The sequence below is a fragment of the Camelus ferus genome, chromosome 11 (assembly GCF_009834535.1).
Source record: "Camelus ferus isolate YT-003-E chromosome 11, BCGSAC_Cfer_1.0, whole genome shotgun sequence".
Taxonomy (NCBI): domain Eukaryota; kingdom Metazoa; phylum Chordata; class Mammalia; order Artiodactyla; family Camelidae; genus Camelus; species Camelus ferus.
In genome coordinates this window covers 52,654,855-52,666,649 of record NC_045706.1, presented here as the reverse complement: position 1 = coordinate 52,666,649, position 11,795 = coordinate 52,654,855, and the positions used below count along the sequence as shown (strand labels likewise).

Here is an 11,795-nt window from a genome sequence, read left to right as displayed (position 1 = left end):
GTTTCACTTATTTATGTTTTCTGCCAGACCCTGTAAGCTTCTGAGATTGCAAACACTGCGTTAAAGTAATAGATGACAGGCTCTTTCCTGCCTGAAGAAAGAATGGAAAGACAGAGAGACCTGAAGGATTGTGAGGGAACCTTAGAATTAATGAATTGGAGACTGACACTTTGATGAGATCAGATGAGAGCTAAGGAACTATTACAGTAAGAACTGGAAGTACAGGGAAATCTCTTAAGAGTGGAATATTAGAAATCAAGATTCTGAAGGTAGTAGATGGATGTTTACAAGTTAAAGAGTGTAACGCTGGAAATGAGTAGCTGAGGTCGGGAGAAGCAAAATGTTACATACATATATGAAACATGTGCATAGAACGAGCATATATACACCTCCATAAATTCATACACGCACATGCTTTGAAGTGCTTTTGAGAGGCTTCCTGGCATTCAAATTTAAGAAGATACCTCTACACAATGAGGATGTACTCCTTCGTGGTTTTTCCGGACATATGATGAAAAGAGTCATTAGGAAACAGCCAAAATGCCATCAGCCAAGGGCAAACCTAGGCTCGAATACAGGAAATCCTTTTTTTCTGACAAAACAACTCTTCTTTCTCCTACAGAAAAACCAGGGCACTTGAATTATTAAAAACATAGCTAAGGCTTCCCAAGAGCCACAAAGACTGCTGCCTAGGCGGTGTCTCCCTGTATATCTATATCCAGGTTTCGCCCACTCTCCGAAAGAGGAGCGATCCCGTGAAACTTTTCATAAGTCAGAATGGTGTGAAGTGAAGAAGCAGTTATCTTAGGACACCTCTTGCTAACAGATGTGCAAAACAAATGGAGGTAGAGCAGAGATGCTCACAGACACAGCGCGGAAGTCCGGCAGCTGGGTGCTGGGACGCCGAGTGTGGCTCCCGGGAAGCTGGGCGGCGCTTCTCTCACAGGGCTGCGCGCTGTGTGTTAAGGGCCGCCCGCAAATCAAGTGCCGATTTGTGTTTGTGTTTTTCTCCTGTTCTGTAAAGGCGAAAATCTTCGGATTTCTTTCAGTTAGGAAAATGGTACTAATGTAGGTCTTTCCTAAAAGTAAAGTGGCGTAAAGCGAACGTGGGAGAAGTGGGGGGGGCGGGGGGCGGGGCGTGGCGTGCCTGTACGTCCCAGGCGTGCCTGTACGTCCCAGCCCTGCCGCTTCCAGGCTGGGGGGCGGGGGCGGGCCTTGGCGCTAACGAGCTAGAGGGAGAGCCCAAGATGGCGCCCAGCAGCACTAGCTGCTTCCGTGTGGCGGAACGAGCTCCCAAGCGTGGCTGCTGCCAGTGTCCACGCCCCTAGGGTGAGCCACAGCCATCCCCCACCTCTCTGGGAGAATCTCCAAGTCCAGCAGGTAGGCTTGGTCCGGGTTCCTATCAAATGACTGCTTTTGCCTTGGGTCCTGGTGCACATGAGATTTTGTGTTCTCTACTTCCCCCAGTCCTGTGGGGCTCCTGAAATTAAGCCCCTCTGTCCTTCAAAGGCAAATGCTCTGGGGGCTCCGTCCTAGTGCAGGACCCCCAGGCTGGGGAGACTGACCTGGGGCTCAGAACTCTTGCTTCTGTGGGAGAACGTCTGCACTATAATTTTCTCCAGTTTGTGGGGCGCCCACCCCCGGGGATGGAACTTGATTATATTGCGAGTCTGCCTTTCCCACTCGTCTAGTGTGGTTCCTTCTTTATGTCTTTAGTTACGGGAGATCTTTTCTGGTAGGTTTTGGTCTTTTTCGTAGATGGTGGTTTTGCAGGTAGTTGAGGTTTTGGTATGCTGGTTAGAGGAGGTGAGCTCAGGGTCTTTCTACTCCACCATCTTGGCTCTGCGCTGTGGCAGTTCTTTTTACTATGTCAGGTAACGTATTTTTAAAATGCTGGGGATCGGCGTACAAACATATTTGCAGGGACATTCAGCTTACCACAGTCCTATAGATAAAAAAAAATTTACAGTGAGTTGACACACCAAAGTGTAAATTTTCAAGGGAAGTAACAGTGATTTCATGACTCTTGAAACCCTCAGCCACTCGCTGGGCGTCAAATTGTCAAGAGTGGATTTCTTTGGTGAAAGGTGGGCTATGAGTCCTAAGTAGAAAAGGAGAGGACATATCTACTTCATTACTTAATGTCTTAAGGAAAACCACTTAGGGAACTTATATATGTCCCTTGGAGTTTGATTGCTGTCAGACCCGCGTCTGAGAAATCTCAGAGGAAAAGACTGTGGTTATCAACCTGAGCATCAGGGTCAAGGGAAAGTAAAGGTCTGCATTTGAAATTAACTCTGCACCCAGCAAAGCACAGCATTGCATGTGTCCTGTGGAAAAAAAGGTAGGGTATACCGAGTAAAGAGAGTGAACCTGGGGCCATCTGAGAATTCTACCATCGAGTAGCACCTAGAGAGGTGATAGGATTATAAAAGGGATAGGTCTGGGAAGGGGAGTTCTCAAAAAAAAAAAAAAAAAAAAAATTAGGCTGGGGAAAGGTCTGGAGGAAGATAAATACTTTTCATGTCACAGGATTATAGCCAAAGGAGCTCGGAAAGCACCTCTAAGAAAAATCATCACTTTAGACTTCACTTTACCTGCCCTGTGAAGGGAAAGGAATCCTTCAGAAGAAGTTAGTATCAGCATGCATCTCTACATTTATATTATATATTTATAAAATAAACAAATTGATGGAATTGAACATGAACATGTAACTAGAAACGAACGTGTAAAAAGGTACTAAATATCATTAGTTATCAGAGAGATACAAAATAAAACCACTAAAAGATACTATTATATACCCCTGAACATGGCTAAAATTAAAACAACTGATAAATATCAGGTGTTGGAAAGAATGTAGAATCTTATGTCTGGGGATTCCCTGAAGGTCTGTGACTGAGAATTGGGCTGTACTTGCACAAGACAAGATTAGTTGAAAGTTTCCAAAGAGCAGATTCTACAGAGAGGAGAATAAGATATTTGGTAATTTTTTTGGAAATATTTTCTAAAGCCAAGGACCCATATACACTCCAACCCAATAATTCCACCCTCTGATATGTATCCAATAGAAAGGAGAGTTTATATATATCAAAAGTAATTTACAAGAATAATTATAGCAACTACAATTAAATACCCCCACCTGGAAGCAACTGTTATGTCCCTTAAGAATAGACTAGTAAATAATGTGTGTTACATTGAGATTCTGGAATAATACACACAATGAGAAACACAAACTACTGATACACAGGCCAACATGGCTGAGTCTAAAGACATCATAAAGGAATTATATTATGCACAAAAGGGTACATAAAATGTTATTTCATTTACGTGAAAATTAAGAACTGATCTGTAGAGAGAGGTTACCTCTGTGGGACTAGTGACTGGGAGGGAATATAAACAAGTCTTCTAGGATTCAGAAATACTCTATTATCTTGATCTAAATGGTTGTTACATAGTCATTACACATAGGTAATGATTCAAAAAATTGTCAATAAGATTTAAAAAAATTTTTTTTGTTATACATCAACTCAAATGAACACCAGTTACACAAAAATACAGGACTATCTAGCCAAATCTGAGAAAATAATACAAAAAAATAGAAACAGACCCATTATGATTTGGCTTAAAAGCCTTTAAATCAATGTGCTAATTTATTCAAAATCATAGAGATAAAGATGGACTGTATAAATTAAAAGATAATTTCACTAAGGTATCAGAATCTATAAGAAAAGTCAAATAAAATTTCTAGAATTAAAAAAAAATACAATATCTGGATTTAGCTTTTAGCTATGATAGAGAAACTCGTATTGAACTAGCCCTACCGTTACTAATAAATACAGAAACCCCACAAAAGTTTATAAAACTTTGGACAACAGAGACCACAAGACTGTGATCCCTGAAGAAGAGAAACTAGACAAACAGGCCACACTTACAGATGCTTGTTCTAGATCTCTGCCTGGGGGCAACTTTTAGATCTTGGTGCAATAAACTTAGGTACAACAGAGTTCCGCAATCTTGCTGAACTGAAGAGGTGGAGATAAGACTTGGGGGAAGCTGAAGAGACTGGAGTCTGTGGATGGGACATGAGAAAGGAGGAAGCTGCACCGAGGTGAGGCCCCAGGAGTACGTGTGGCAATTCCCTGGAAGTCTGTGACTAAGTGCCGGGCCATGTTTACACAGGACAAGATAAGCTGAGGATTTCCAGAGAACAAGTTCTTCAGAGCTGGGAGTAGAACAGAGAAACTAGAGGTCAAGCAGTGCTAGGGAACAAGGCACGTCCAGCTGGGGTGGAGCGTTCTCCTTAACTCCTTGTGACATCTCAGGCATCCAGCTGAGACAGCAAAAAGGCCAAATCTTAAGAATAGGAACCTACTCTCGAAATCTACACTACAGCCTCCCTAGTAAAATCTAAAACCAAGACGTGACAAAAACCTATGGGGAGCGCAGAGTTTGGAGGGTGAGTTCTTTCAAGTAAAAACAAAATTTTTTTAACTAAGAAAAAGTTTAGGATTTTCATCCTAAGTCTGCCCTAAGAAAGTAGAAGAACAAGCCTACACAGATTCAAAATTGATTAACCCATAAGTGAACTGTATGCTTGAATGAAAAGTAATTTTTTGCAGAGGGCTATAATAGAATCTAGAATCTCTCCAGTGTATCATCATCAATATTTAATAGAGAATAAAAATTTACTAGATGTGGAAAAAAATTGGACAAATGTAGCCCCCTCTCAAGGAAAAAGAAACATAAAACAGACCGGACTTGGCCCAGATGTTAGATTTAGCAGACAGAAACTTTGAAGCAACTATTACAAATATATTTAAAGAACTAAAGGAATATATTCAGGGAACTAAAGGAAAATGTGGTCTTCTTAAAGGAAAGTCTATTCAGAGAATTAGAAACTATAGAGAAAGAAAAGCAAATGAAAATTCTAGATCTGAAGAAAAAAATGCTGAAATGAGGCGGGGGGAAGATGTGCTTAACATCCAGTTTGAGATGACAGAAGAAAGAGGGAAAGCAAAGAGCTGACTAGAAATTATCCAAACTTAAAAACAGGGAGAAAAGAGTTGAAGAAAAGTGAACAAAGCATCAGGAACTTTGGGACAATATCACACAGCCCAAAATATGTGTCATGGGAATCTCAGAAGGAGGAAAGAGGGAAGCTTAGGCAGAAAAATATTTTGAAAAAAATAATAGGAAATCTTTGCTAAATTTGATTAAGAATTTTACTTTTCTGAGATTTAAAAGAGTCAGAAAACCCCAAGTAGGATAAACACACACACTTCCCATATTTAAAACACAGTAAAATTGCAAGGTAAATTTTGAAAGCATAAAAAGTAAAACACACTTTATACCTTTACATAAAGGGAAATAATAACATGAATTAACAATGACTTCTTAGAAACAACAAAGACCAGAAAACAATAGCATGTCATCTTTAAAGTGCTAAAATCAAGAAACATATATCCAGTGAAAACATCCTTCAGAAATGAGGGTAAAATTTTTGGAGAAACAAAACCTGAAAGAATTTGTCCGCAGCAGAGCTGCACTGTAAGAAATGCTAAAGGTGTTCAGGCTGAAGAAAAACAATGCCAGATAGAAAGTCAAATCTATCAGGATTCTAAAGCAAAGTAGTGTGAGGTGTGTATCTATTACAGTGCTCTTTGCAAAAGCAAAAAATTGGAGACACACTAAATGTCCAACAAGAAGTCGTTCAATTTCTTTGTGTATCTATTCAAGAAAAACTATAAAGGCAATAAAAATAAAAGACCTAAAGGACATAAGAAAATGTTCATTATATCCTACTTTTTATTGTTAACTGATAACTTCTGAGAGATTTGTGTGAAATATTCCACTATGATTGTGTGTGTTTGTTGTTGTAGCTGGATGCATATGAGTTTATTATGGTTTTTAAATAGTCTTGAAAAATTGCTACTTCTGTCTGTAGTCTTTATACGTCCAACCATACTTTTTATATTAAGTTATATGTTGTTGATATTGGCAGAGCCATACTAGTTTCTTTTGGTGATATTTTCCTGCTTTATCCTTTTTTCCAAAATGCTGTATGTAACTTTTATGCATAATTTTTATGGCATTTGCTTATTATTGAGTGTTTTTATCATTCAGTCAGTCACTTAAAATTTAAAATTATGTGATTACCTTTTCTAACCACGATAAAATAGTTAGAAATAAAAAAATTGAAGATAGTAAAGAACACAACATGAGTTTGAAGTTGAGCATTCCTGTCTTTAACACTTGAATTAGAGAAGAAGCTACAAAGAATTTTCACACATTTAGAATCCCAGTAGGAATATTGCATGTAAAATCTTGTGAGATGCAGCTAAAGTATTACTCAGAGGTAAATTTATGTCCATATGTAAAATAAAATAAAAAGGGACTGAAAATAAAAGAGGTAATCCTGCAGCTATGTAAGAAAAGACAAAACAAACTATGACTGTGTATCAGAGTAAGTAAAATGAAGAACAAAATAAAGTTAGAAGCAGGAAATAAAATAAAGAATAAAGAAGTGACAATAAGGACAATAAACTTAAAAGCTTTTTATTAAAAGAATCAGTAAAATAGACATCCCAGGTTATGTGGATGAGGAAGACAAAGTACATAAATGATATTAGTGAAGGAAAAGAAGGCTCAAATCTAGATACTAGATAAAACAATCTTTAAAAGTGAGATGAGTAATTATGACAATAAATTTGAAAAACAAAGATGAAATGGACAATAGACTATGAAATTACAGATTGCTACACTTGTCTTATGAAAATTTGAAGACCTGAATAAATCAATAAGCATCAAAAATTGAATCAATTCTTAAAACCCTTTCTTCCCCCAACAACAACAGCAAAATAGTTTTATGGGAAATGTGCTACCCTTCAAGAAACATTATCTGAAACAATTTATAAGACATAAGAGAAGGGACAATGTCCTGCTCACTCTCTTAGGTTAGTATAATTCAGATAATGTAATCAGACCAGAATAGATCAAGAAAATAAAGTTGCAGCCTAGTTTTATCTATAAGCATAGAATCCAGAATTCTGTATATAATATTACTAATTATATGTCCGCATTGTATTAAGTATATGATGCCAAATATTTATATTAAATGTAGTATTATGAATATATATTTACATATAAGATTAATACATGTGATGTATATGGTTTACCTGTTTATGTATGAGAACTATGCAAGCATAGTTCATCATGAAGAAAACCCTATGTGTTCTGCTCTATTACCACTGATTATACTAAGTATGTAAACATGATATTTAGGTGTTAAATATATAATATACTCTTTCATGTATTAAATAAAATTAATATATATGATAAGAGTTCTATATATATTAAACCAAACAAGGATAATATTTTATTAGGAAATTTCTTCATGTAAGTTATGAGATAGAGTAAAGAGAAGGGTATATGGTCATTTTAATAAACAGAGAAGAAATTTAATAAAATTTAATGTTCATTGTGGATTTTAAAAAGGGAATAATCTTATCAAAAGTGCAAAATGAAGAAATCCTTCCTTAATATGATAAAATATTATTTCTCAAAAACCTCCTGAAAACAACTTTCTTAGTGGTAGGACTTTAGATACTTTTAAAATTGGAAGCAAATTTTGGATTCCTGCTATTATTCATGCTTCTATTTAGCATTTGATTGGAGTTCCTAACTAACACAATAAGAGAAGAAAAAGAAAGTATAAATATGGGGGGGGGGGAAGGAGGCAAATTCTGTTGTGAGAATATTTTCTTTCACATTAAAAAATTCAAGAGAATTTACAAAGTATTAGAAATAATAAGATTTTAAAATAGGAGATCAGCATTATAATTGGTAATATTTCTACATGCTGGCAATGACTAATGCAAAAATACAACTTAAAAGGTAGAATTCCCAACAGCAACAAAGGTTTTAGAACATCATGGACAAAAGAAATTTTATTGATGGACATAAAAGATACCTAAATAAGTGGAGAGGGATATACTGTGTTTATTCATGAAAAGCTTCAATCTTCACAGTTTTTAAAGTTTTCTCTAAATTTATGTGTAAATTACATGCAATTTTGATCAAAATGATCAAATTAACTTCCGTTAATGCTGGAAAGCAGATGGCAGGTAAAATGATCAAGAAGGCTTACTGTGAACATGCTTTCAAGTGCCAAGACAGACCAGTGTCAACAAATACTGTCTTGACTGGAAGCCTTGAGTTTTCAGGGGACATGATACCATCTTCAAGTGTAAAGGAGTGGTGGTGCAGCAAGGATTTAGGATTTTTTGGATTTGGTAGCACCCACAGTTGCACTTTCTCAGCGCCATTGGATTAGTGTTTTGGGTCTCTGTTTATGCCTGACAAAAGCAAGCAATCATTAATGCATAAGAAGGAAGAAATGAAACATCATAAACACAAAGAAGTTCACTTTTTTAAAAGTCAAATTTAAAATGATCCTGTCCAAACACCAAAATGTTGTCAACAAGGAAATCTTTCTTTGCACCTTGCTGTAAACTTTCCTGTTCTACCTCAACTCAGTGTTTTTTCATTCAGCACCCTCCATGTAGGAAACAAAAACAAATTCCTGTCTTGACCTCAAGTGGTTCAGCCTCATTTAGAGAGTAAGCACCTAATTAGAGGTGTTGACCAAGGACATCTCCAAACAGTGCTTTAAAACCACGAGCTGTGCCTGTGGTGTCTGTGTCTAAACTGATGGATAAAATGGAAGTGAACCCAATTTGGCAAGACTTAACATTATTGTAGATTTGGAGGAAATTATGGTTCCCGACACCGACCTGCTATGAAGCGTATCAGCTCTGCATACAGCACTAGGGCAACAAATATTTCCAATCTTCAGGAGAAATCAGGGTGGGAGGGATTTTGACTTGAAATTCCTAACCCCGTTCATTGAAAATCCATCTCACTAGCAATTATTTTTTGAGTATAGAGAGGGTGCAATTCCCTACACTAGGTGCTTGGGGTACATTTAGTGCTCTAAAGAAGACTGGGGGAAATGTCATATGCATTCATTGCAACTACTCTCAGCTGTCTTCCAGGATTATTAAGGACCCAGCACTGTAAACTCCTACTTGTTTCTTTAAAAATTGTTAAAGCAGAAATGCCAGCATGTCAATAGCAGGGTAATATCCAAATCGATATATTATTCCTTCCAAGAGGCTTGAAAAGGCAGCGTACCTCCCCCGGTGAGGACAAGACTAATGGTGAAGCTAGTGCCAAGCCTGTGGAGATTTCCCTGGGGAGCTCATCATTTTATCGCATGTCAAAGCTTCGCTCAGTCTCAACATGCTCTCCGGAGCAGGTTCCCTTTCTTCCACAGGCGCCAAAGGGAAAAGAGCTTTCTATAAAATCTACTTAGGACAGGGCTGGCTAGGTTCAGGGACCCATGGTAGCAGCACAATAAGAAAACACACAGAGAGGCACGGAGGCCCTCCCTCCACCTAAGAATAGTGATTTGACTCATGCTAGCATCTAGACCAGAAGTTGGTAATTGATGGTCACTACTTAATTTGGGAACCTAGGCAAAACAAAACTGGCTGCCAACAGCCCAAGAGTCATTCCTCCTTCCACTTTTGGTCGTCTTCTCCCCTTCACGTGCATAGATATGACAGGCTTTGGGAACATGAGCATGTTTGCATACATGTTTGCATACACGCACGCACATACACGGACACATATTTAGATGGGAAGTTGTCGATGCAGTTTGCTGCTCTGCTTCTGTAATCCCTGCTCAGCTAGGTCAGGACACATAACTCCAAGTCACAGAAGGCTGCGAGATGTTGCATTACAGCCTTTCTCCTACACATAGATTGTTTAAGAAGGGTTAACCCTGTCACTTCTCCCAACATCTGTAAAACAAAATATCCCCTCAGCTTTGATCATTTTGACCCAGTCCTGAAAATCTAGAGCAATGCATTAATTTATCCATTCAGGATAGGTACAATTAAATCTTGTGACGGTGGAGAACAGCAAACTGCCAAGATGCAAAGTGTTGAGAAGTCACAGCCACCCATTGGTTGACATAGCCCGAGGTCAGTGGAAACCAAAAGCTTCCACTAGGAACTGAGACCTCAGGCAGATAAAGTGATGGAGAAACGGACCCCAGGCAGAGCACAATATTGGCTGCAGGGTCAGAGACCCTGGGGGTTCTCTGGGGCTTTTCTGGGGTGGGGGGGGGGTAGGTGGGACTCTTCCCAGCTCTAAAACGCAAAGGTTGTGGCTCAGAGTTGGCTCTGTCTTGCTAACCAAGGGGGAAAAAAAGTTAAATGTTCACTGAAGTGGCGTTGAATTGACCTGGCCAGAGATTAAAATGTTCTTTCTATCCTTTTATTCTCCCAAGTTCACCGTCCTCTCTCAGCCCATGCTTCTGAGCAAGCCAAGATGGACAACAGGGCGCTGTTAAATAACTTGCTGACAGTGTACAGAAATGAAGAGATTGTCAGCAAAGACTTCTGTGAAGGTTGCAGGGACGGGTGAGGGCAATTGTTTTCTGAAGTACAGTTGTCACTCTGTGTTAATAACTGCATCTGACCTTTCCCTCACAAAGGCTCTTTGCTGGGTTCCATATTGAGCGGCCAGAATGATTTAAAATTTAAGTCCTGACAACAGGGGACAGTCCTTTTGAGCGAGCAAAGCACTGCACTTTGTTTTCTCCAAAGCTTTACCTGTCATGGAAGCTCTGTGGAACGCAAGAAAGAAGGGTGAAAAATCATCCCAGGGCCACTCCATGGAGCATGCTGTGCTGGTAACTAAAGAGCCTTGCGCTGAGGACTACAATTCAAGGACTTTGTAAACATCAACTAAGGCACCAGTTCTTCTTTTGCCTCAGGGATAAGTGACTAAAATAGCTAATAAATATTTGTGAATTCCTTTCCATCACTACACCTGGACTCATCTTCCTCTATAGACTCCCCCTTCATTAAAACTGATCTTGTTGTTCAACCCCGATTCTTCAGTTCATGTCTTGGTGCAATTCTTGTTTCAGGTTCTGCCTCCTGGCTTTCCCCTAGCCTCATGTACTTGGATTCAAGCCCATGCTTCCCTGAGCTGTTGGCACTAATTATGAGCTCTCTGTGGAGCTTTATGGTATAATATCCTCTGTTATTATTTAGCGAGAATCTTCTCTCTTACATCGGCATGAGCCTATCCAGGTTGCCTTGTCTCTAGCAGCAATGAAATTTCAGTAGCAAAATATTGATTCAAAATGGGAACCGAGGAGTTGAAGACATTGTATCAGGTCTGATTGAAATGCAGAGAAGGGTCAATTGTAAGCTTTACCCTCAAGGTACTTCTGGTCCAGTGGTGCAGGGGCAGCCAGGGTGGGAACTGATGGAAGAGGCCATTCAAGGCTGACAAGACAGCTTTCAAACTGTGTGCAGTTGGCAGGAGAGTAGGAGCCAAGATCAAGGGAGTTGTAATGCTGAAATTTCTGCAGTTTACATGTGTCTGAATTGAGGCATTCGCCCAACGGGTAAAACGATTTACTAGTGATAAGGATGAGCACAGTCAAGATGGTATAATACTAGAAGGAGCTAATAACAGTGATCACAAACATTTTATGAGCTCTTGCTCTGTGCTATATAAAATACAGGGGCTCATGTCATCCTCACCACAACCCAAGAGCTTGGTCCTGTTGTTTTTCTCCAGGTTTACCAAGGCTGAAATGGAGAGATTAACTGATTTTTCCAAGGTCTCAGAGTTAGAGAGGGAGTGAGCCAGAATGAGACACCAAGGCTCTGCTACCACAGTCATTGTATCTTTGGCTCTGTATTCTTGCTCTG

The 11,795-nt window shown here is 39.1% G+C and overlaps 1 long non-coding RNA gene across 1 annotated transcript in view; it reads left to right on the top strand.

Annotated features, from left to right (window-relative positions):
- Positions 1-1,250: 1,250 nt before the first annotated feature.
- Positions 1,251-11,795, top strand: part of LOC116667311 — a 48,639-nt gene continuing 38,094 nt past the window's right edge. The window contains exon 1 of the long non-coding RNA XR_004324201.1: positions 1,251-1,380. This is a non-coding gene — a long non-coding RNA (uncharacterized LOC116667311). The remainder of the gene's footprint in view (positions 1,381-11,795) is intronic.